This window comes from Crotalus tigris, unplaced genomic scaffold (assembly GCF_016545835.1).
Source record: "Crotalus tigris isolate CLP2741 ecotype Arizona unplaced genomic scaffold, ASM1654583v1 scf7180000023764.170092, whole genome shotgun sequence".
Lineage (NCBI taxonomy): Eukaryota > Metazoa > Chordata > Lepidosauria > Squamata > Viperidae > Crotalus > Crotalus tigris.
This window is the reverse complement of record NW_024100169.1, coordinates 117,252-139,039: the sequence shown is the minus strand read 5'-3', so window position 1 is coordinate 139,039 and position 21,788 is coordinate 117,252.

The window sequence follows — 21,788 nt, the reverse complement described above, 5'->3', positions numbered from 1 at the left end:
GGAGTTGAAGTCCATGAGTCATAAAAGAGCCGATGTTGCCTACCCCTGGTCTAGGATATCAGAAGTTTCTAGATAAATCCAGAATGACAGAGGCTTCTAGATAATTATAAAATAAACTCAATATGAAGTAAACTACCAAAATATTCATAATTAACCATCACTACTGCAATCAACTCCAATCTGTTCCAGGTAGTCTACCCTTTTCAAAGACAAGATCTGTTTCAAAAACAGTTACAGGAAGAGAGTCTAGTTTTTATTCTGCAGTGCAACTACTGGGACAAGTAGGGATAGATATACTCAGGGATCAAAACTGAAATATGTACATAGTCATCCAATTCATATCATCATGATTCTGAATGACCTACATCAACAAAAACAAAAGATAAAAAAATTACAGTTAATATGTTTGAAATCAACAGGAAGAAGCCAAAATCAACATAATAAAAGTGTACAGATTCATCCATCATTTTGGCCCAATGTCTGTAGGAAAACTAGGTCCATATAAAAGAAAAAAAAACAATCATTTATAAATATCTAGTATACTCAGCAAAATTAAATATGGTGGCATATGGTCATGAGAAAAAAAAACCTAGTTGAGTTAGAATTATAGATTTCTCACTTGTTTACTTTTACCAGGTGTCTCTTGCTGTTCAGCTCAGGCCTCAACACAATAATATAACATTTTGGAGAAAAGATAAAGCCCAAGCACCCAGCACTGGAAGCTAAGATAGAGAAGATTTCCACAGCTACCATGTATTTTCCCTTGGAGCTCAGATAGGTTGGAACAAAGGTCAGCCAAACAGTGCAAAACACAAGCATGCTGAATGTGATAAACTTGGCTTCATTAAAACTGTTTGGTAATTTCCTAGTTAAAAATGCCACAATGAAGCTGAGAGTGGCTAGGAAACCCATAAAGCCCAGGATGCAATAGAACATGACGGGAGAACCTTCATTACATTGTAGTATAATTTCTTCAGTCACTGAATGCAAATCAAAATCAGGGAAAGGAGGGGAGGTGGCCAGCCACACAATACAAATCAGGGCTTGAATAAAGGAACAAGAAAATATAATGGAGTTAGAGAATCTTTTCCCCACCCATTTTCTCATTCGAGATCCAGGTTTGGTAGCCATGAAAGCAAAAAGCACTATGATGGTTTTGGCCAATATGCAAGAAACGGCTATGGTGAAAATCATGCCAAAGGAAGTTTGCCGAAGGAGGCACTTCCACTGTTCAGGCTTGCCAAGGAACAGCAAAGAACAAAGGAAAGAGAACAGGAGAGAGATCAGTAGAATATAGCTGAGACTTCGGTTGTTGGCTTTGACGATGGGTGTTTCTTTGTGTTTCATGAAGATTCCAAGCACCAAAGCTGTGAAGAGAGAAAAGCAGAAAGCAAGCATCGCCAGAATGATCCCCAAAGGTTCTGTATAAGATAGAAAAGTTATTTGTTTTGGAAGGCATCCATCCTTGAATCTGTTTGGGTATTGATCCTCAGGGCATTCAAAACAATCCTCTATATCTGAAAAAGAAAATGATACATTATACTTTTTCAGTACAGCACTAGCAATAGCACTTAGACTTGTATACCACTCCATAGTGCTTTGCAGCACTCTCTCAGTGGTTTACAATGTCAGCATATTGACCCCTAACAATCTGGGTCCTCATTTTCTGATCTTAGAAGGAAGGAAGGATGGAAAGCTGAGTCAGCCTTGAGTCGGTCAGGATTGGCTGTGGGCAGTTAAACCGCAATATTGCATTCTGACCACTGCATCAGTTGTAATCCAAAGCTGAATCACTTTCCTTAAATAAAAGGAAAGTTTAAAGAAAAAAAAATGGAAAGTACCATTTCTTAAATGAAATAATAGATCAAGAGTTATAGTTATCCTGATTATCTCTTTTTATACTGAAATACTTTCCAGTTACCTCCTAAATCTAGCTACCTTTTCACAGAGATACAGAAAATGAAGAAAAAAGTATAAAACCAAAGCCACTTATGTTACTTATATGTTTATTAATGATCTCTTTATTAGTGGATTTTCTTGTTCACCAAATTCTTTGTAAAAAGTAAAAATGTATTAAAACAAGAAAATATTTTACAATCATGGTTCCAATACTTACAAATTGTGGATAGGTGGACTGTAGATAAGAAAGTTGGAATAACATTAGGAGATGAAAATTTGGTAATTCAGATTAAAGATCAGAAACAAGCTCATATTAAAAGAATTTATAATGAGTTAATAAAATTGGATTCGGAAACAGATTTGGTAAAAGATTGCATGATTAAATGGGCTCAGAATATCCAGGAACCGATTTTATTGGATTTATGGGAGACTATTTGGATTAGAAATGTTAAATTTACACAGGCTCAAAATTTGAGGGAAAATTTTTATAAAATGTTTTATAGGTGGCATTTGGATCCTAAAAAACTGTCTTGTATGTATCCTAACTTACAGCCCAAATGTTGGAGGTGTGGTGGTACTGATGCAACTTATTTTCATGTTTGGTGGACTTATAAAAATATTAAGGCTTTTTGGATTATGATTTGGTGGAACATTCAAAATATTTTTAAAAGGAAGATAAAGTTTACTCCTCAACTATTTTTATTAGGGATTTTTGAGGATTTTGATGTCAAAGAAACTATTTTAATGTTGAATTTAATTACAGCAGCAAGGTTATTGATAGGTCAATATTGGAAGAAAGATTCGTTGCCTACAATAGAAGAATAGATATTAAAGGTTTCTAATTTAGCAGAAATGGCTAAAATTTCTGCTTATTTAAAGAATCATACACAAGAAAGATATATTATGGTATGGAGAAGATGGATAGATTATATTCAGATTAAATATGGAACTAAAAAGTTTCATTTATTTTATGATTAAATTTTAATATAATAAGAATTATTAATTGTATTTTATAATTGGAATTATTTAGTTTATTCATTGTTATTATGGTTTTTTATAATAATTGTTTAAAATGGATTTGTTTATAATATTTTATTAAGGTTTAAAGGGAGTTAAGGGTTAAGTATGAATTTAGTTGTTGTATAAACTGTAAATTTAATTAGATTAAGTTTAATTTATTTGTTGAATTTAATTAGATTGTGTTTAATATGTTTGTTATAACCCTGTACTCGGCTCTGGGAAGTGGGGGGGGGCAGGAGGGTGGGGATGGGTGGGTTAGGGTGTTTATTTTGTATTGTTTATAAAACTTTTAATACAAAAAAAGTAAAAATGCTACAAAATGAATGTTAACTATTTTTTTTTAAAAAAACAAAACATTAAAATATGGCAAGAACAATGATACTAAAGGAGATTCTAGCTCACTGGAAGCAGGCATTTTTTCTGATTTAGAAAAGTTGAGGATGAGCAAATTAAGGGGGAAATACTGCAGGGAGGCATGCAGGATTAGAGGAAAAGTGAAGTGAAGAGAAGGGCAGAGAGGAGAGGAGAGAAGAGAAGGGAGGGGTGGGGAGGGGAAGGGAAGGAAAAGGAAGAGAAGAGTTATATCTTCGGTTCTTTAGGCATTGAACGAGGCAGAGTGTTGAAACAGCAAACAAGTTTATTAACTCAGAACAGAAGCAGCCCTAAGGTTGCTGCACAGCTACTTATACAGTTAGCCCAGTGATTCTCAACCTGTGGGTCGGGACCCCATTTGGGGTCGAACGACCATTTCACGGGGGTTGCCAAACAAGACTGTCCGCCATTTTTTCCCCCTTTTCTTTGGCCACGCCCCTGGCACCCGGTGATGTATAAGTGGTTGGGGGTCACCACAACATGGGGAACTGTATTATGGGGTCGCGGCATTAGAAAGGTTGAGAACCACTGAGTTAGCCTCTAGGTGGCAACCAATAGGTTTAAAGTAACAGTTTCCCACCCCAAACCTCATTATCAGCTTGGAGACAGCCAGTCTGGCTTTCAGTAACAGCAACCCTTAAACAATACAGCAATGTAGGTCAGACATTAAGCAAGTGATTTAAAACAGTTGCGGCCAATACATTACAAGAAGAGAAGAGAAGACTTAGGAATTCAGAGAAAGCTTTGTTGGCATGCAATGTACATTTTGGATGAACAGAAATACTGCATGCTGCCAAATTTGGTCACAAGCTTTCCTGTATGTATAGCTATTTCTTACCTTCCTTGTCTGAAATCTTCCCATTTGAACAGGGAATGCAATTATAGCAGCAGAATTGTTCCCCTTCCTTCTTGGACTTAGTATACCCTAAATGGCAACGGGCATTACAGAGAGAGAGGGGCCGTGTCTGGGAAAAAAAAACAAAACAGAACGGAGTTAGTTTAGATTTTGCTACTCATTAGACAATATATGGCTTAGGAAGACACGATGATAGAATTAGAAGACATTTATATATGTATTTATTTCTATTACTTTTGCTGAGATAATATTCTCTGTTAAGTTTATTAGTTTTTATTCTTGCAGGTTTTCTATGAAACCCAAATCAAACAAATCTGGGGGATTTAAAGACATCGGAATAACAACAACAATAGCAACAACATCAACAATCCATTAAGACGGATTCCAACGACATTTTGAGTGGGTTGAAGACTCTGTGAAATAAAACTGGCTTTTATGATCTGGAAAATATATTTTATTCTTGAGTTGTTATTTTTTTTTCTAACAAAGGCAGCTTTCTTGCTTCCAGTTGGTTTTTTTTTCCTTTACCACATTTGTCTGTTATTTATTTATTTTTAATTTCCTTATAATTCATTCCTCCCCATCAATTCTGAAAATGTAGGTTCAAAATATCCATCTTTTCTTTCTACATAGGATAATTTTATACTGAAATCATGCTTGGATCATGCTTTCCTAATTTATTAAAGGCATACACAAGCTATCAAAGGATAAGATATTTTTTTTTTCATTTTAAATTTCTAGGAACTATATTAACATGATCTCCTCCTCCTCCTCCTCCTCCTCCTCCTCCTCCTCCTCCTCCTCCTCCTCCTCCTCCTCCTCCTCCTCCTGCGTTTTATTCCTTCCACTCAGTCATGATTCCTGCTGACTACCTGGACAGGTCCCTGCCATTTTGTTGCCAAGATTTTTTCAGAAGTGGTTGGATGTTACATCTTTCTTAGGGTTGAGAAGTCCTAAATCATAGATTGAAAATCAGACACCTCTGATTTTGTGTTTAAAGCAGAACTAGAACTACAATCCTCCAGTTTCTAGTCTGATGCTTTAACTTTCATACCATCTGGTTCTGTCTTCAGAAGGGTCATATTTAGCTTCCAACCCATTCAAAACATTATTTGTACCAAAACTATATACCGTAAATGCCGGCATATAAGGTGACTTCCGCGAGCACTGAAATCGGCGCCAAAGACGGGGGTCGTCTTATACGCCGAGTCGTCTTATACGCCGGAAATACTGGTAGTTTCTGGCGTATAAGACAACATTTTAGGAATGCGGCCCGGTGATAAAGACGGGGGTCGTCTTATACGCCGGGTCGCCTTGTATGCCGGCATATACGGTATTTCCCAAACAAAGAATATACAGTACTTCTAACAATAAAGTTAATTGGGGATTCAGCTTAATTCAAGGGTATCACGACCCATTTGATTTGTGCAGGTCCAGAAATATTGAACTATTTTTTAAACTATTGTGGATAACAACTTTATACAGCTTCATATGCATTTTAAACTTACCTGGTTAAATATCCCAGGCCACACAATGGCATCTTCCTGGATAGTAAGAATTTTGCCTGAGGACTCCTTTGTGTCTATCTTACCAATGCTAACTCTCAGAAAAGATTGATTGGGAAACATAATCCAATTTAAAATATTGAAACCACCTACTAATTCTCCATTCTGATCAAAAGAAATCTCTTCCTCAGCACTGTTATTGAATGAGGTGCTTCTCAAATAATGGTGGAGCTAAGTTGAGAGGAAAGAGAAAAGCGTGAAAAACAAAATAATTCTCCATAGTGGATATTGCAGTAATTGGAGACAGCAGAATAGAAAATAAGGTACTGGAAAAAAGAGTCTCAACATACAAACATCTGCAAACAGAAGTAGAATGACTATGGCAAAAGAAAGGAAATATAGTACTAATAGTAGTAGTTGGAGCATCATCTCATGGCCATTGGCATTGACAAAAATCACCAAATTTTATAATGTACAAAGTCAATTGTAAAAGACAGCTTGACCTAAATCAGCTTACATCCTGTGACCATATCTTTAACACTATCAGACAACATCTGCCTATCCCAGGTTCTTGGGAAGGACTCAATAGATTCATAAAAATGCCAGATCCAATCTAAACATCTGGCTGATGGTGTGATGAACCATACTAATACTATACTAATTCACATTGTCAGTTTTTACAAAAGATGCAGGGGAAAGTGGATAAAGATAAAATCTGGGTATGTCTTATAATTGGAACATTTAAAAAAGTGGAAGGCTTGATTTTGGCTTTTCCAAGTGCAGGCTATTTGAATTAATTCAGTCAAAGCCAGACCTGAAAAATCATTGAATGATTCAGAGTGCATAGGAACAGAAGGAAGTTGATTATTTACTCGGCTCATGCAATGAAATTGCATAAACTGATAATAAACAATGAATCATTTCAGTTAAATGACCGTCCAGTCTTTTCTTAAAAACCTCAGGTGATAAAGGACCTACAACTTCTGAACATCAAGCTGTTCCACTGGTTAATTGTCCTCACTGTTAGGAAGTTTGTCCTTAATTCTAGGTTGCTTCTCTCCTTGATTAGTTTCCATTCATTGTTTCCTCTTTTGCCTTCTGGTGATCTGTAAAATAAGCTGACCCCTTCTTCATTGTGGCACCCCTCAAATAATGGAATATTTCTATCATGTAACCACTGGTCTTTCTTTTCTGTAGGTTGGCCGTACCCAATTCTTGCAACTGTTCTTCATAATGGTCTCCAAGCTTCCAAAATCTCAACATATGTTTGTAATGTGACCAAAACTGGATGCAGTATTCCAGGTGTGGTCTTAGTAAAGCTTTATACAATGGTACTAATACTTCGCAGGATTTTGATTCTATGTCTCTGTTTATACAACTAAGGATTGTATTAGCTTTTTTGGCTGCTGCCACATGCATCTGGCTGGTGTCATACAAACAACAAGTGATAAATCATAAGATACTAATAGGAGAATGTAGTAGGAGAGATGAAAAGGTAGGAAAGATGAGAAGATGATAATAATGAGAAGAAGACAAGGATAACAGCAATACAGCCTATACATGTTTCAATCTATTACTTCTTATAGTTTTCATCTTTTGCTTGTTCTGCCTTCAGATGATTTGGAGAATAGGTTGACCCCCTCTCTTTAAGATAGTCCCTTAGATATTGGAACACTGCTATTATGTCACTCTTAGTCATTTTTCTTATAATAATACTAAATAATACACATTTTTAACAGGCCACATTTGAGGTATCTTCATTGAAACATATATAAACAAATATGATCAATAGTTTGCGGCAGCAGCCAAAAACGTCAATGCAATCCTAAGTTGCATTTACAGAGGGATTCAATCAAGATCATGTGAGGTACTAATACCACTCTATAAAGCCTTAATAAGACCACACCTAGAATACTGCAACCAGTTTTGGTCACCACACTATAAAAAAGATGTTGAGACTCTAGAAAAAGTGCAGAGAAGAGCAACAAAGATGATTAGGGGACTGGAGGCTAAAATGTATGAAGAACGGTTACAGGAACTGGGCATGGCTAGTCTAGTGAAGAGAAGGACCAGGTGAGACATAATAGCAGTGTTCCAATATTTGAGGGGCTGTTACAGAGAGGAGGGGATCAACCTATTTTCCAAAACACCTGAAAGCCAGACAAGGAATAATGGATGAAACTGATCATGGAAAGTGTTATGTCCTGAGCCTGTGCAAGCAGGCTCGGGGCATTGCAAACGGTCCCGGGCAGGTGCAAGCTGCCCGGGACCAGACAGGCTGTCGCCAGTACTTGTGCGCATGCACGGGTGCTGGTGCGCCAAAAGTTGCAGATTGACCCGGGAAAGGCCTATAAAAGAGGCCGAGAGTTTTGGGCGTTGTTGGCATCTACTAACTGTAAGCTGAACTACAGAATAAAGAGTTCCTGAGAACTACAACTGCTTCTCGTGTCTTGCCATTTCGCGAAGGACGCAACACTGGCGACGAAAGTGGGATTGCCTTACATCAACAAAAAGATGTAAGCTTACCCGAGTGAGTCCTGAGCGGCAGGAACGGCGTTGACTCGGCAGCTACCCGCCAATCCAGCGTGCATTCGGGGGTAGGCTGGCTGATAGACCCTTCCTTCTACAAAAATGGCAAAAATTGGAAGGCTTTCGGAATTCGATGTCTCACATCCAGAGAGGTGGGAGTCCTACATAGCCAGGGTGGAAAACTACCTCAAGGTGAACCAAGTGAGGGAAGATAGTCTGAAGGCTGCCACCCTGCTGTGCGTTTGCGGTCAAGACGCATTCAAAATCGCTGAGAACCTTGCAGCACCTGTTCCTCTAGAGTCTGTCAGCTACGCAGATCTAAAGAAGCTACTGAAGGAGCACTTCCAGCCTAAGATGTCCGTCATCGCGTGGCGTCACAACTTTGAGCAGAGGGATCAACGACCTGGAGAATCGGCCAAGGAGTACATCGCCGCATTGAGGAAAGCCGCCAAACATTGCGAGTTCAAGGACCTCGAAGAACGACTGAGGGACAGATTCGTATGTGGGCTAAGGCATCGAGAGTTACAACAGAGACTTTTTGCTAAGGAGGACTTGTCTTTCCAAGATGCCTTGAGAGAGGTCACCGCAGAAGAAGCAGCGGGCGGCGCCATGAAGAACATGCGGCCGATCAGGAACAGTCCTGCATCCGTGCACCAGGAAGAAGTCCAAAGAAACTCTGAGGAGGATCCGGACAAGGAAGTCGACCATCTCCACCCCACAAAGGAAGGGAAACAGAAACGAAGCTTTTCAGCTCTCCCCAAGTGCATCGGCTGTGGAGGTCGCCATAAGAGAACCGACTGCAAGTTCCGCTCCGCTATCTGCAGAGCATGCGGAAAACAAGGACACATTGCAGCTGTGTGCCTGGGCCATCAAAAGATACAACCTCAGGAAGAATTGCGCCTGAAAGGTACCAGGATTCCCAGCCAGAACAGGGTGGGTTTTTGCGCTTCGCGAAGAAGCATCTATAGGACAGGCACACACAAGCCCATTAAGAAAAAGCTGTCACTTAAGGTGAAGCTACAAGGGGTTCCATTGACTATGGAACTGGACACAGGGTCTGCACTTTCGATCATTTCTATGCATACATTTAGGAAGATTTGTTCCGGAAGCGGAACCCAGGCCAAGTTGAGGCCTTCTGACATTGTGCTAACAGACTTTCAAAATTCCAGAGTGTGTGTTAAGGGGGAGGCCACCCTTAACGTACAGTATAAGGATTTTGAGGGTCCACTAGACCTATTAGTAGTAGAGGGTGAACGAACGAGTCTCATAGGACTCGATTGGTTTGAGGCCTTGGGGATACACGCACAGGGCTCAACAGCCTACAAACACTCGACCTACAGGAAGTCTGCAAAGAATTTGCAGATGTTTTCAGCCCCCAGCTGGGCACATTCAAAGGACTCCCTGTGTCATTAAAGCTTGACCCCACTGTCAGTCCCATTAGGATTAAAGCAAGAAGGGTCCCTTTTGCTTTAAAGAGTAAAATTGACACTGAGTTGGATAAACTGATCCAACAAGGAATTCTAGAACCTGTTGACTCCAGTCCCTGGGAGACCCCCATTGTCACGCCTCTCAAGGCAAATGGGGACATTCGCATCTGTGCTGATTACAAATGCACTCTGAATAAGGCATTGCAGCAACATGCCTATCCTGTTCCTGTGGTCAGTCATATCCTGGCCTCCCTCAAAGGGGGGGCGTGTTTTTGCAAAGCTTGACCTAGCTCAGGCATATCAACAGCTGCCTGTTGATGATGCTGCTGCTATAGCTCAGACTATTGTGACCCACAGAGAGGCCTTTAAGGTAAAGAGGCTACAATTTGGAATAAATGTCGCTCCTGGGATTTTCCAAAGTGTAATGGAAAACACACTACGGGGTATACCAGGGGTTTGCCCCTATTTTGATGATGTCTTAATTGCAGGAGACTCCACACACATTTTAGTTGAAAGGCTGAGGGCTGTCCTGTTAAGGTTCAGGAAAACAGGCCTCAAACTTAAGAAGGACAAATGCAAAATTGGGGTGCCTTCTACTGAATTTCTGGGGTTCAAAATTGATGCTGCTGGGATTCACCCTGCTGAATCCAAACTAAAAGCCATTATGCAAGCCCCTAGGCCAAAGTCTAAGGCCGAACTACAGGCTTTTCTGGGCCTTCTGAACTTCTACAATTCCTTTCTCCCACATAAAGCTAATGTAGCTGAGCCTCTTCACAGGCTATTAGATAAACAGGCAGTGTGGCAGTGGTCACAAACACATGAGGCAAGTTTCAATGAGGTCAAGGCCTTACTCACTTCTAACAGTGTACTTGCACATTTCAATGAATCCCTTCCTGTGTGCATCGCTTGTGATGCTTCCCCTTATGGGGTAGGAGCTGTACTGAGCCACCTCAGGTCTGATGGAACTCAGGTTCCTGTTGCATATTACTCCAGAACATTGTCTTCTGCTGAGCGTAATTATGCTCAAATAGACAGGGAGGCCTTAGCTGTTGTTGCTGGGATTAAAAAATTCCATGATTTTTTATATGGTAGGCATTTCACGGTCTTCACTGACCATAAGCCTTTGCTGGGACTGTTTACCACACGTAAGCAAACCCCCCAAATCATCTCCCCCAGGATGCTCAGGTGGTCTATCTTTTTGTCTGCATATGATTTTTCCCTACTTCACAAGCCTGGGAAGGAAATGGGCCATGCTGATGGCCTCAGTAGATTACCCCTGCTGGTAATAGAAGCTGACCCCACGCCAGCTATCAATCTTCTTTCTATCCAAGCCTTGCCCGAGTCCCCTCTGAATGCCAGGGATGTAGCCGCTGAATCGGGCACAGATCACACACTTTCACGTGTCCTTTCTTGGGTTTTGTCTGGATGGCCTGAGCACTGTCCTAGTCCTGAGTTTCAGAGTTTCTGGTCTAAAAGGAACGAGTTGTCCACCTCTCAGGGTTGTCTGCTTTGGGGAAGCAGAGTTGTCATTCCCACCTCAATGAGGACTAGGGTCTTAGGTTCCCTCCACGAAGGTCATCCTGGCATTGTATGAATGAAGGCTCTTGCGCGCAGCCACTTGTGGTGGCCTGGCCTAGACAAAGACATTGATGCTAAGGTGCATGCTTGCCACCTTTGTCAACGCTCGCGCCCTGAAATGCCCCAAGCTCCTGTGCATAGATGGGAGGAAACACAGTCTCCATGGTCTAGGGTGCACATTGACTATGCTGGGCCCTTTCAGGGTCAATTCTTCTTGGTCCTCGTTGACAGCCATTCAAAATGGCTTGAGGTTGTACCTGTCTCACCCACCACCACTGCAAAGACTATTCAAGTACTGAGGGGGATTTTTGCTGCACACGGGCTCCCAGACGTCATTGTGTCTGACAACGGCCCTCAATTCACTTCCTCCGAATTCCAAGCTTTCTTGCAGGCTAACATGATTCGTCATGCCACCTCTTCACCTTTCCACCTGTCCACCAACGGTATGGCTGAATGCATGGTTCGCATCACCAAGGACGCCTTGAAGAAACTTACCTACGGAGACTGGCATCACAGGTTGGCTGACTTCCTCCTTTCTTATCGCACCACACCGTCCACTTCTACAGGGAGAAGCCCAGCTGAACTTCATTGGGGGCGCAAACTGATTACCAAGCTTGACCGGTTGCATCCGGACAGACTGCCTCTTTCTGTCTCACACCACAGGGCACCTAGGCAACTACTTGTGGGTGCCCCGGTTTGGACTCGTAATTACGGGCCTGGTCATACATGGGTGCCCGCTTCTATATCCAGGGTCACAGGTCCTCTGTCTTACGAGGTGTCCCTGGACAATGGTCGTGTCCTGCGTCGGCACATCGACCAACTTCGCCCTAGATGGGACCTTCCCACTGAGACTCCTGGGTCTTTTCCAGGGGGGAGGGGGGAACCCTTTGGGCAAAGGGAAGGGCATGGGCTGATGCCCATTATCAATGGGGAAGCCACAAATGGCTCATCTCAAGATTCTGCGAGTACTCCAAACAGGAATTCAAGGAGCCCAACTAGATACCAGGCATCAACGCCTACTCCAGCCAGGGAGTCACCCCGGGGGCATAATCACTACTCACCCGCATCACACAGTACTCGAGTCAGGGAGGATACCCGGGAGCATCCCAATAAACCATTCCCCGCAAGAGAGCTGGCACACACTCCTTCTAGTTGGCCCGACAATACCCCTGTCCCTAGAAGGGGGCAAACACACAGGGAGGTGGTCGAGGAACCAAATCCCGACTACAACACCTTTGACTTCACTCAGGGGACAACTGAGTTTTGGGACAGTACTGAAACCCACTCAAGCCCAGACACAGAACGGGATTCAGGGGACAGACAGCCTCCTGACAGGTCTTGGACGGACCTAGGAGGTTCTACAGAAACGCCCAGCAGTGACAGTCACTTAGAAGGGCCAGAGAACCTACAGCTAGGTGGGACAACCAGGTCACACAGTGGAAGAAGCCCTGGCCTGACAGCCCGGTGGGCAAGCAAGCAGGCCAGGCATTGGAGCACAGTCCTTGGGAACCACCAAGGCAAAACAAGGGGAACAGGCACGCATCACCCCTCAGTCAAGGGGTACTTGGCAGGTACCCAGAGCTTAGGAGGTCACAGAGAGCAAGGAAATCTCCTAAGTATTTAGAGGATTTTGTAACTCTATTGGCAAAACAGAGTTAGTAGAAGAAGCAGGGCACTGAGGCTGATCGTAAACGGGGAATACCTGGTATTGGGGAGCATGGCACTATGCTGACGATGGGTTATGTATTATTATGGCATGGGTAATAGTTTTAGCCCAGGGGGAAGGGGTGTTATGTCCTGAGCCTGTGCAAGCAGGCTCGGGGCATTGCAAACAGTCCCGGGCAGGTGCAAGCTGCCCGGGACCAGACAGGCTGTCGCCAGTACTTGTGCGCATGCACGGGTGCTGGCACACCAAAAGTTGCAGATTGACCTGGGAAAGGCCTATAAAAGAGGCCGAGAGTTTTGGGCGTTGTCGGCGTCTACTAACTGTAAGCTGAACTACAGAATAAAGAGTTCCTGAGAACTACAACTGCTCCTCGTGTCTTGCCATTTCGCGAAGGACGCAACAGAAAGATTCAACCTAGAAATAAGGAGAAATTTTCTGACAGAGAGAACAATCAACCAATGGACCAGATTGACTTCAGAAGCTGTGGGAGCTCCATCACTGGAAGCTTTCAAGAAGAGACTGGACTGCCATCTGTCAGAAATGATGTAGGGTCTCCTGCTTGGGTGGGGGGTTGGAGTAGATGACCTATAAGGTCCTTCCAACTCCTATTCTATTCTATTCTATTCTATTCTATTCTATTCTATTCTATTCTATGCTATGCTATGCTATGCTATGCTATGCTATGCTATGCTATGCTATGCTATGCTATGCTATGCTATGCTATGCTATGCTATTCACATTTAGCCCAATGTAATTTGCTTGTACCATAGATTGTTCTATTTCCCATCATAGGTTCAGAACATTACCTTCCATGGATGCTGATTGATAAGGTCCAAGCTCTTTGCCTTTACCAATGTATTTTGTTTATTGCTGGATAAGCGCATGGCATGAAAAGCATGTGCAATAGCATAGATAGCATTGTAGATGCTGTAGCTGTGGCCAGTGATGCTCATTCCAAACAGAGTCATAGGAAGAGTCTCCAGCTTCTCTTCCCCGGTGCATTGTTTTTCAACTCTTTCATCTATTTCACCATCAGAAAACAAGCAAGTAAAAGCATGCTGCCAAACTTCTAACAAGAAACCATCTTTTTTTTCTGAGAGGGGGTTTCTCATTTGAAGAAATCTGTGGAATCCGTGCAACTCTTTTGAAGGAAGGGCAAATGATAGGGCACCATGGAGGAAACTGATATCCCAATTTCTTTGAAATGGTAGTGATATGAATTCTATCTGGGCTGTCATGACCCAAACTTTAGCTTTCGTTTTCATTGTAATATTATCCCAGTCGACATATGCTTTCATGATTCTGAAAAACATCAGAGCGTGAATTTCACCATGAATAACTACTACTTTGGCACTGCTTTCCATTACAACCTTCATTTTTTTTGTGCCCTCTTCAATGCTTTCAGGTATATAATCAGAAAAGGTTTGTTTCGGAAGCCGCTCAATGAAATCGAAACAGATCCCTTTTTGGGAAAAACTAGGGAGTACCTTTTCTACAAACTCCTCTGTAATATCCTCATTTTGATAAACCACCCCAATCCATATCCAGTTGAAATAAGACAGTAGCTGGAGAATCCCATTATACTGATGGGCCCGGTTTGGAAACATCTGATGGGAGAAGACAGCTTGAGTTTGTTCATTCATCACTGGAGCAGAGCCATATCTGATCTGTAGACATTAGAAAGAGAAGAGAGGAAGACATAAGTCTAAAATATAATATGTGTATTTTTATCTGATGTAGGAGATGACTAGGCTGAGCCTGAGGGAGGGATCAAATGCACCATTAGTCTTGCATCCTTTTGTGCCTACAATAGATCTAAATACAGCAACAACAACAACAACAACAACAACAACAACAACAACAACAACAACAATAATAATAATAATAATAATAATAGAGTTAGAAAGGACCTTGGAGATCTTCAACCCCCTGCTCAGTCAGGAAATCCTATACCATTTCAGATAAATGGTTGTCTAGTCTCTTCTTAAAAACTTCCAGTGTTGGAGCATTCACCGCTTCTGGAAGCAGGTTGTTCTACTGATTAATTAATTGTTCTCACTGTCAGGAAGTTTCTCCTTAGTTCTAGGTTGCTTCTCTCTTTGATTAGTTTCCATCCATTGCTTCTTGTCCTGCCTTCAGATGTTTTGGAGAATAGCCTGTCTCCCTCTTCTTCATGGCAACCGCAAAATATTGGAACACTGCTATCATGTCACCCCCCTAGTCCTTCTCTTCATTAAACTAGACATACCCAATTCCAGCAACCATTTTTTATAAGCTTTAGCCTCCAATCTCCTAATCATCTTTGTTGCTCTTCTCTGTACTCTTTCTAGAATCTCAACATCTTTTTTACATTGTGGTGACCAAAACTGGATACCCTATTCCAGGTTTGGCCTTACCAAGGCAATGGTAACCAATGGTTAAATTCCATTGACTCTTATTTATTGCCAATTCACTTTGACAGTTAGTATTTCAGGTTTTTCTAGAGAGCTGTAGCATACAATAAACCTATATATTCATTTGAACTGCCTCGGCTCCTAATTTCCTGTGCTTGACCTTAGTTTTTCAATTATCCACTAATTGAAATCTGATGTAGCATAAGCTGAACAATTTCAAACAGTGCTTTCAGCAATTTCATTTACGAATCATGAAGGTGCAGAGATTTATTTATTTCTGTGAATGTGCTAAGATTATAAGTGAATTCTAAGTGCCCACCCCTCCTCCATGTTCTATAGTATACACAGAGTGGTATGTCTGAAGCACATTAATGCTAGAAAAAACTTGGAGCAGCTTTTTCCATGTAGAGATAGTGGAATGCATCTTAGACTCATTTGAGGTATCCTGATTTTTTTTTTTTATCATGGAATGGAGACTGAAATTATGAAGCATCATTTTAAAAAAAAGCATTCCAAATCAAGATGAACTACAGGTAGTTCTCAACGTCCAACAGTTTGTTTAGTGACCATTCAAAGTTACAACAGGGCTGAAAAAAATGAATTCTGATCATTTTTCACACTTGCTACAGTTGCAGCATTCCCCATGGTCATTTGATTAAATTTCATGGCAATTGATCATATTTATGATGGTTGCAGTATTCTGGGGTCAAGTGATCACCTTTTGTAACTTTCTGACAAGCAAAGTCAATGGGGAAACCAGATTCACTTAACAACCATGTTGTTAACTTAACTGCAGCGATTCACTTAACAACTGTGGAAAGAAAGATCGTAAAATGGGACAAAACAAATGTCTCACTTAGCTCAGTTGTGATCTTAAGCTGGGGACTGTCTGTATAGCTGTATTGCTTTATTAAATGGTTAGCTAATACAGAGCTGTCTGTAATACTTCTACATAGAAGAAAATTGTACCCGAATGGAAAAAGGTGGAAGAAGAAATAATTTCAGGAGGAAGAAACAATTTTCAATATCAACCATACTCAGAATTTGTCATTCTCGTGCATTCCGTTTCCTCACCCCCCCTACCCTTCCCTTTTATCTTCCAGGAGAAAAACATTGCAAACTGAATTTCCATTTATAACTTGAAATGAATGATAAAGATTTTAGCTCCATGTTCCTCTGATTTATTCCCTTTCCTCCAAAAGCTCAAAGGATCAGATATCATATTGCTGCTTTAATTTTCATTCCCATCACAACAATATACTGTACCTGTGAACCAATAAGAGCTGAAACACAAGTAAATAGTCAATAGATACTCAGTTAGCTTTCCATGGGCGAACATGAACTTGAACCTGTGTCTCCTCCATCCTGATCAAGGACCCTATCCATGACATCATATTAGGCGCCAACTCAATTTATTTTAAATCTGATCTTACTTGTGGCATCTTAAAGACAGACAGGATGGTTGCCATGTGAAGGCAGACATGTGAATGAGCACCTCCAATGACTGCTAGCAAAACATTCCTGGTATCACACTTGTAGTTAGGGATGAACTGCCCCTTCCTAAAAAGAAGTTCCAATGAAGCAAGATAGGTCCAGGAAGCTTTGAAATGACTGTTATAAATATGGAAGCCCAAGGTGATATTGGGTAAAAGCTGGAGATTTTGATTGATCTCCTTTACAGCAAATGCCAAAGCCAGGATGTGTTGGTAACTCTGAATCAGTATCCTGCAATGAGAATGGCATAGTGCAATATAATCATGCCTTCACATTAGGCCATTGACTATACTTCCTTTCTAAAAGTATTTAAGAAAGTGTATAGAAATGGCTCATGTCTTGTAAGTCTACCTAAGTCTACTTAAGCAATTCATCTCAAGACCAAACCTTCTTAAGCTAAGCATGCTGAATGGAATATAGAATTGAAAAAAAAAACCTTCAAAAATTCTAATACCATAATTGTAACCCTATAACTAAACCTTAAACATAAAAATTCTCAATGATCCCAAAGGTGGGATATAAGCCCCATTAGAAAGATGATGGGACTTCTTGCCTAATGAGAGATTTATCTTTTAAATTCTCTAGGACACTAGGAGACCCAAGTAGCCAAAGAGGAGGGCATAAAAGCTAGAACTATAAATATGTTCATTGGAGACTTTATCGACTTGCTGTGTGCCATGCCTTATTATTTATCTCCAAGCCTAATTCATAGGTTTTACCTTTGTGGGAAGTCTCTCATTCAACTACAATCAAGCCTGACTCTGTTTAACTTTTGAGCAAGACATTAGAGAATACTCATGCCAGTGGCTTTTATTAACTGCAGTTGAGGAAAAGTAGAAATATCCTAGACTTTATAAAAACTAAAAAAAAAATAACTACCTTATGAGTACTACTTCAAATAACAGTGCTTGCCAGAAGAACAAGATCCAGAACTTTATATCTGCCTTGATATCTGAAGCAGAAGCAGGAGAGGGAGAAGGTGGAGGAAGAGGAGGAGGAGGAGAAGAAGAGGAGGAGGAGGAGAAGAAGAAGGAGGAGGAGGAGGAGGAGGAGGAAGAGGAGGAGGAGGAAGAGGAGGAGGAGGAGGAAGAGGAGGAGGAGGAGGAAGAGGAGGAGGAGGAGGAGGAGACCTCATAAGAGGTCTAGCTATTAAGTATCAATGGTAACATTAGGAGCAATAACAAAACAAAGACAATAATGTATCCATCAATATAGTTTGTTTTGTTTTGAAGTCTAGCTACTTACATAAGACCACTTGGAGAGCTCTGAAATGGATTTTTGTCAAAGTTCATGACTTCTGAAAATACATAAATCTGAGACATGATGCCTCCAATTATAAGATTCCCTGGTTCATAATACTTGTGAAGTACGGGAATAGGGTTTTTGATGAAACACTGCACAGTAGTGCTCCTACCAACTACCTGGGGGAGTAACATGAATCCATATAATAAGAATATTTCCATATTTCATATTTTCAATAAAGAGAAGACATACTTTTCTGATTTTCTCAGCCAATTAAAAAGGAAAAAAAAAAGAACTGGAAATGAAGGTTTCAGAATCTGGTGCTCCTAAAGCACATGCTGAGGAAAGAATAAGGACTATTTATAATTTTTTCCCCAGCCTTGCTGTCTAGTTTTGCATACAGTCACTTGAACTCCCCAAAGACAAGAAATAGAAGGCATAATAATTATGGCTGATTTAATAATAATAAAGAGTCAAGGGTGCAAATAATTATCTGCAGCACTGAAAAATAAACATGTTTGTTGAATCTTAGGTGTACTTTTGTTGAAGAAAGGCAATGAAATGTTAGTGGAAAAAATCTGCTATATTTCTGAACTTTAAGGAAGAAAAGGATGAGATATTCATAGACATTTATTTATTTAGCAAATGAATATAGCTGATGCATGAGGTTTTGTGTGTGTGTGTGTGTGTTTGTGTATGTATGTGCATGTGTGTATGTGTCGATCATTCACATCTTTGCCAGAAAAAGGACCATTGGAAATAAACTGGAGGTGGGCAAATGGATTGAATCAGATATTTTTTGAACTTAAAATGTTTAAGTTATAATTAATTTATTTATAAAATATTCCAATGTAAGTTTATCCACAGGCTCATACTGAATGGGAACCACTACGGTGTAATTGTTAAAGTAGGACTGGGAGACCCAAGTTGTCCACCACCAGTCATGAAAATTCACTGTGTGAATTCATTACAAGTATATGTCATTCGTGATTAGTGCAGTCTACCTCATAGGATTGTTAAAGGAAGGAAGGGAGGGAGGGAGGGAGAGAGGGAGGGAGGAAGAAAAGAAGGAAGGAAGGAAGGAAGGAAAGAGGATGAAGAAACTTAATACGATACACCAAGTATCATAGTTTTCCCAATTTTATTTAGCATTCTACATTAACAGAAATCACATGAAGTGTTAATATCACTTTATAATGTCTTGGTAAGAACATACTTGGAATACTGCATCCAGTTATGGTCACCACAATATAAAAAAGATGTTGAGTCTCTAGAACAGGGCTTTTCAGTGGTATGGGTACCACCTGTGGTACATTGGCACCTGGCATGTGGTACGTGAGCATCCTAGAAAAGTGGTAGCGGGGGAGGGGAATGAGCTGAACCAGTGGCAGCACCACACAAGCCTGAGTGAGAGATGGCTGGAGCTGCAGGGCTGTCAGGGCTCAGTGGAAGTGCCAGGATCAGCGCCAGGCTCCAGCTGGAATGTTGAGCATCTCCAGAGTCTTGTGATTTACATTCAGATGCTTGGCAACTGATTCATATTTATGATGGTCACAGTGTCCCAGGGTCATGTGAAGTGACCAAAACCTGCTGCAACTACCCAGCAGATGTGGGGAACAAAAACCAAACACCTCCCACCCCCCCACCCCCACTGCCAATCCTCAACAGAAATGCTCACAACAATGAAAACCTCAGACAGGAGGAAGAGCGCCACCGGGTGGGCAGGCAGGTGTCTTACTCGGCTGTGGCTTGGGGGGCACTTTTTTCAGTGCTATTGTAACTTCAAACAGTCATTAAGCGAACTGTTGTAAGTCGAGGACTACCTGTACTTTATCACTTTTTTCCTTTTTTTGGGTCATCAAGTTTTTGACACCTTGCTAGGTGACATGGTGGTACTCGGATATTGTCATACTGCCAATGATCTTTTCGGCCATTCTCACCACTCTCTACACTGCCTTCCTGTCTGAAGCAGTGATGCCTCCAAACCAGACTGTGATGCTGTATGACAGGATGCTCTCGATTGTCCCCCTGTAGAAAGTGATCAGGACAGGGGAAGGAAGATGTGCTTTTCTCATGCGGCGCAGAAAACGCAGGCGCTGCTGTGCCTGCTTCATCAGTTTCTCACTGTTGAGCAACCAAGCCAGCCTACTCATTAGCTGCATACCAAGGAATTTGATTCTGGTAACTGTGTCCACAGGTGAATCATTTATGCACAGAGAAGTGTGGCTGTGCCTGCCTTTTCTGAAATCAACAATGATCTCTTTGGTTTTTCCTGTATTTAAAACTAGGCTGTTTTCCTTACACCAGTTCACCAACCCTTCAACCTCCTTGCAATTCCTTGCAACTCTCTGCAATTCCTGCAACTGTTTTTTGTATATTTTATCCTTCAGTCCCCTTTTGTTCTTCTCTGTACTATTTCTAGAGTCTCAATTTCTTTTTTACATAATGGGAACCAAACCTGGATGTGGAATTCAAAGTATGGTCTTATCAAGATATTATAGAGTAGTATTAATACTTCGTGTGAACTTGATTTTATCTCTATATTAATGCAACCTAGGACTGTGCTGGCTTTTTTAGAAGCTGCAACACACAGCTGGCTCATATTTAAATGATCGTCCACTAGGACTTCAAGATTCTTCCTGCAGTTACTAATAGTGAGCCAGGTATCACCAGCTAGCAAATTCAGTTTGGCATGTCATGAAGCCAGACTTAATTTATTATAGCAGTAGAAAATCTTTCACTTTTGAAGATCAATACACATTCACATTGATTTCTCAAGTCTTGGTGAATTGAATGTTCTCCTTGAGGAACTACAGAGGTCTGTAATCCACAGTGGGCTATACACTAGATGCCTCTTGTTGATATGCAGTATTCATGTTTTCTTGATGAACACACTGAACAGGAGATTATCTGCTCTATCAACTTCTTCTCTAAATTCTGTAGAGAAGCAAGGGTTCTAGGAATTGCTGGCCAGAATACAAATGCATAAGGAAATGGTTAATCATCCTCTGGACAGAAGCAGTATAAAAACAGCAAAATCTTCTTCAGATATATTTGTGATACAATATATGATCAAAAAAACAAAATAGTCAGACTAAATTTAAAATAAATATTTAATTAATTCATGTCTTTCAGCCAAAACATCCTTGAACAAATGCTATCCACTTAGTATAAAGGAAAATTGCAAAATAGGTCCTTTTTTTACAAAGAGCACAAACATTTACATTAGTAGTTTAAAATATAATATGATTTCACTTAATCCTGAGATGTCTCTAAATTGGAAGAACTTCCAGAAGACAGAGATATTTCCGTAAACTTATTTCCTCCTCACTAGCTGTTCTTTTTTATTTAGTTCAGGCCGTAAAAGAATAATATAACATTTGGGTAAAAAAATGCAAGCCAGTAGTGCTGCACTAGAGCCAAAGATGGAGAAGATTTCCACAGCTACCATGTGCTTGCCCTTGGTGCTCAGATAGGCTGGAAAAAATGACAACCACACACTGCAGAAAATCAGCATGCTGAAGGTGATGAACTTGGCTTCATTAAAAGTGTCAGGCAAGTTCCTAGCTAGGTAGGCCACCAAGAAACTAACTAGGGCAAGAATGTTCATGAAGCCCAAGACACAGTAAAACATGTAGGTCGACCCTTCATTACATTCCAGTATTATTTCTTTCTGCAGGGAATACATGTCAAAATTTGGAAATGGGGCAGAGGTTGCCAGCCAAATGGCACAAAGAAAAGCTTGAAGAAAGGAGCAAGAAAAAACAATAGAAGCAGCCAATCTGTTCCCCACCCATTTCCTCATTC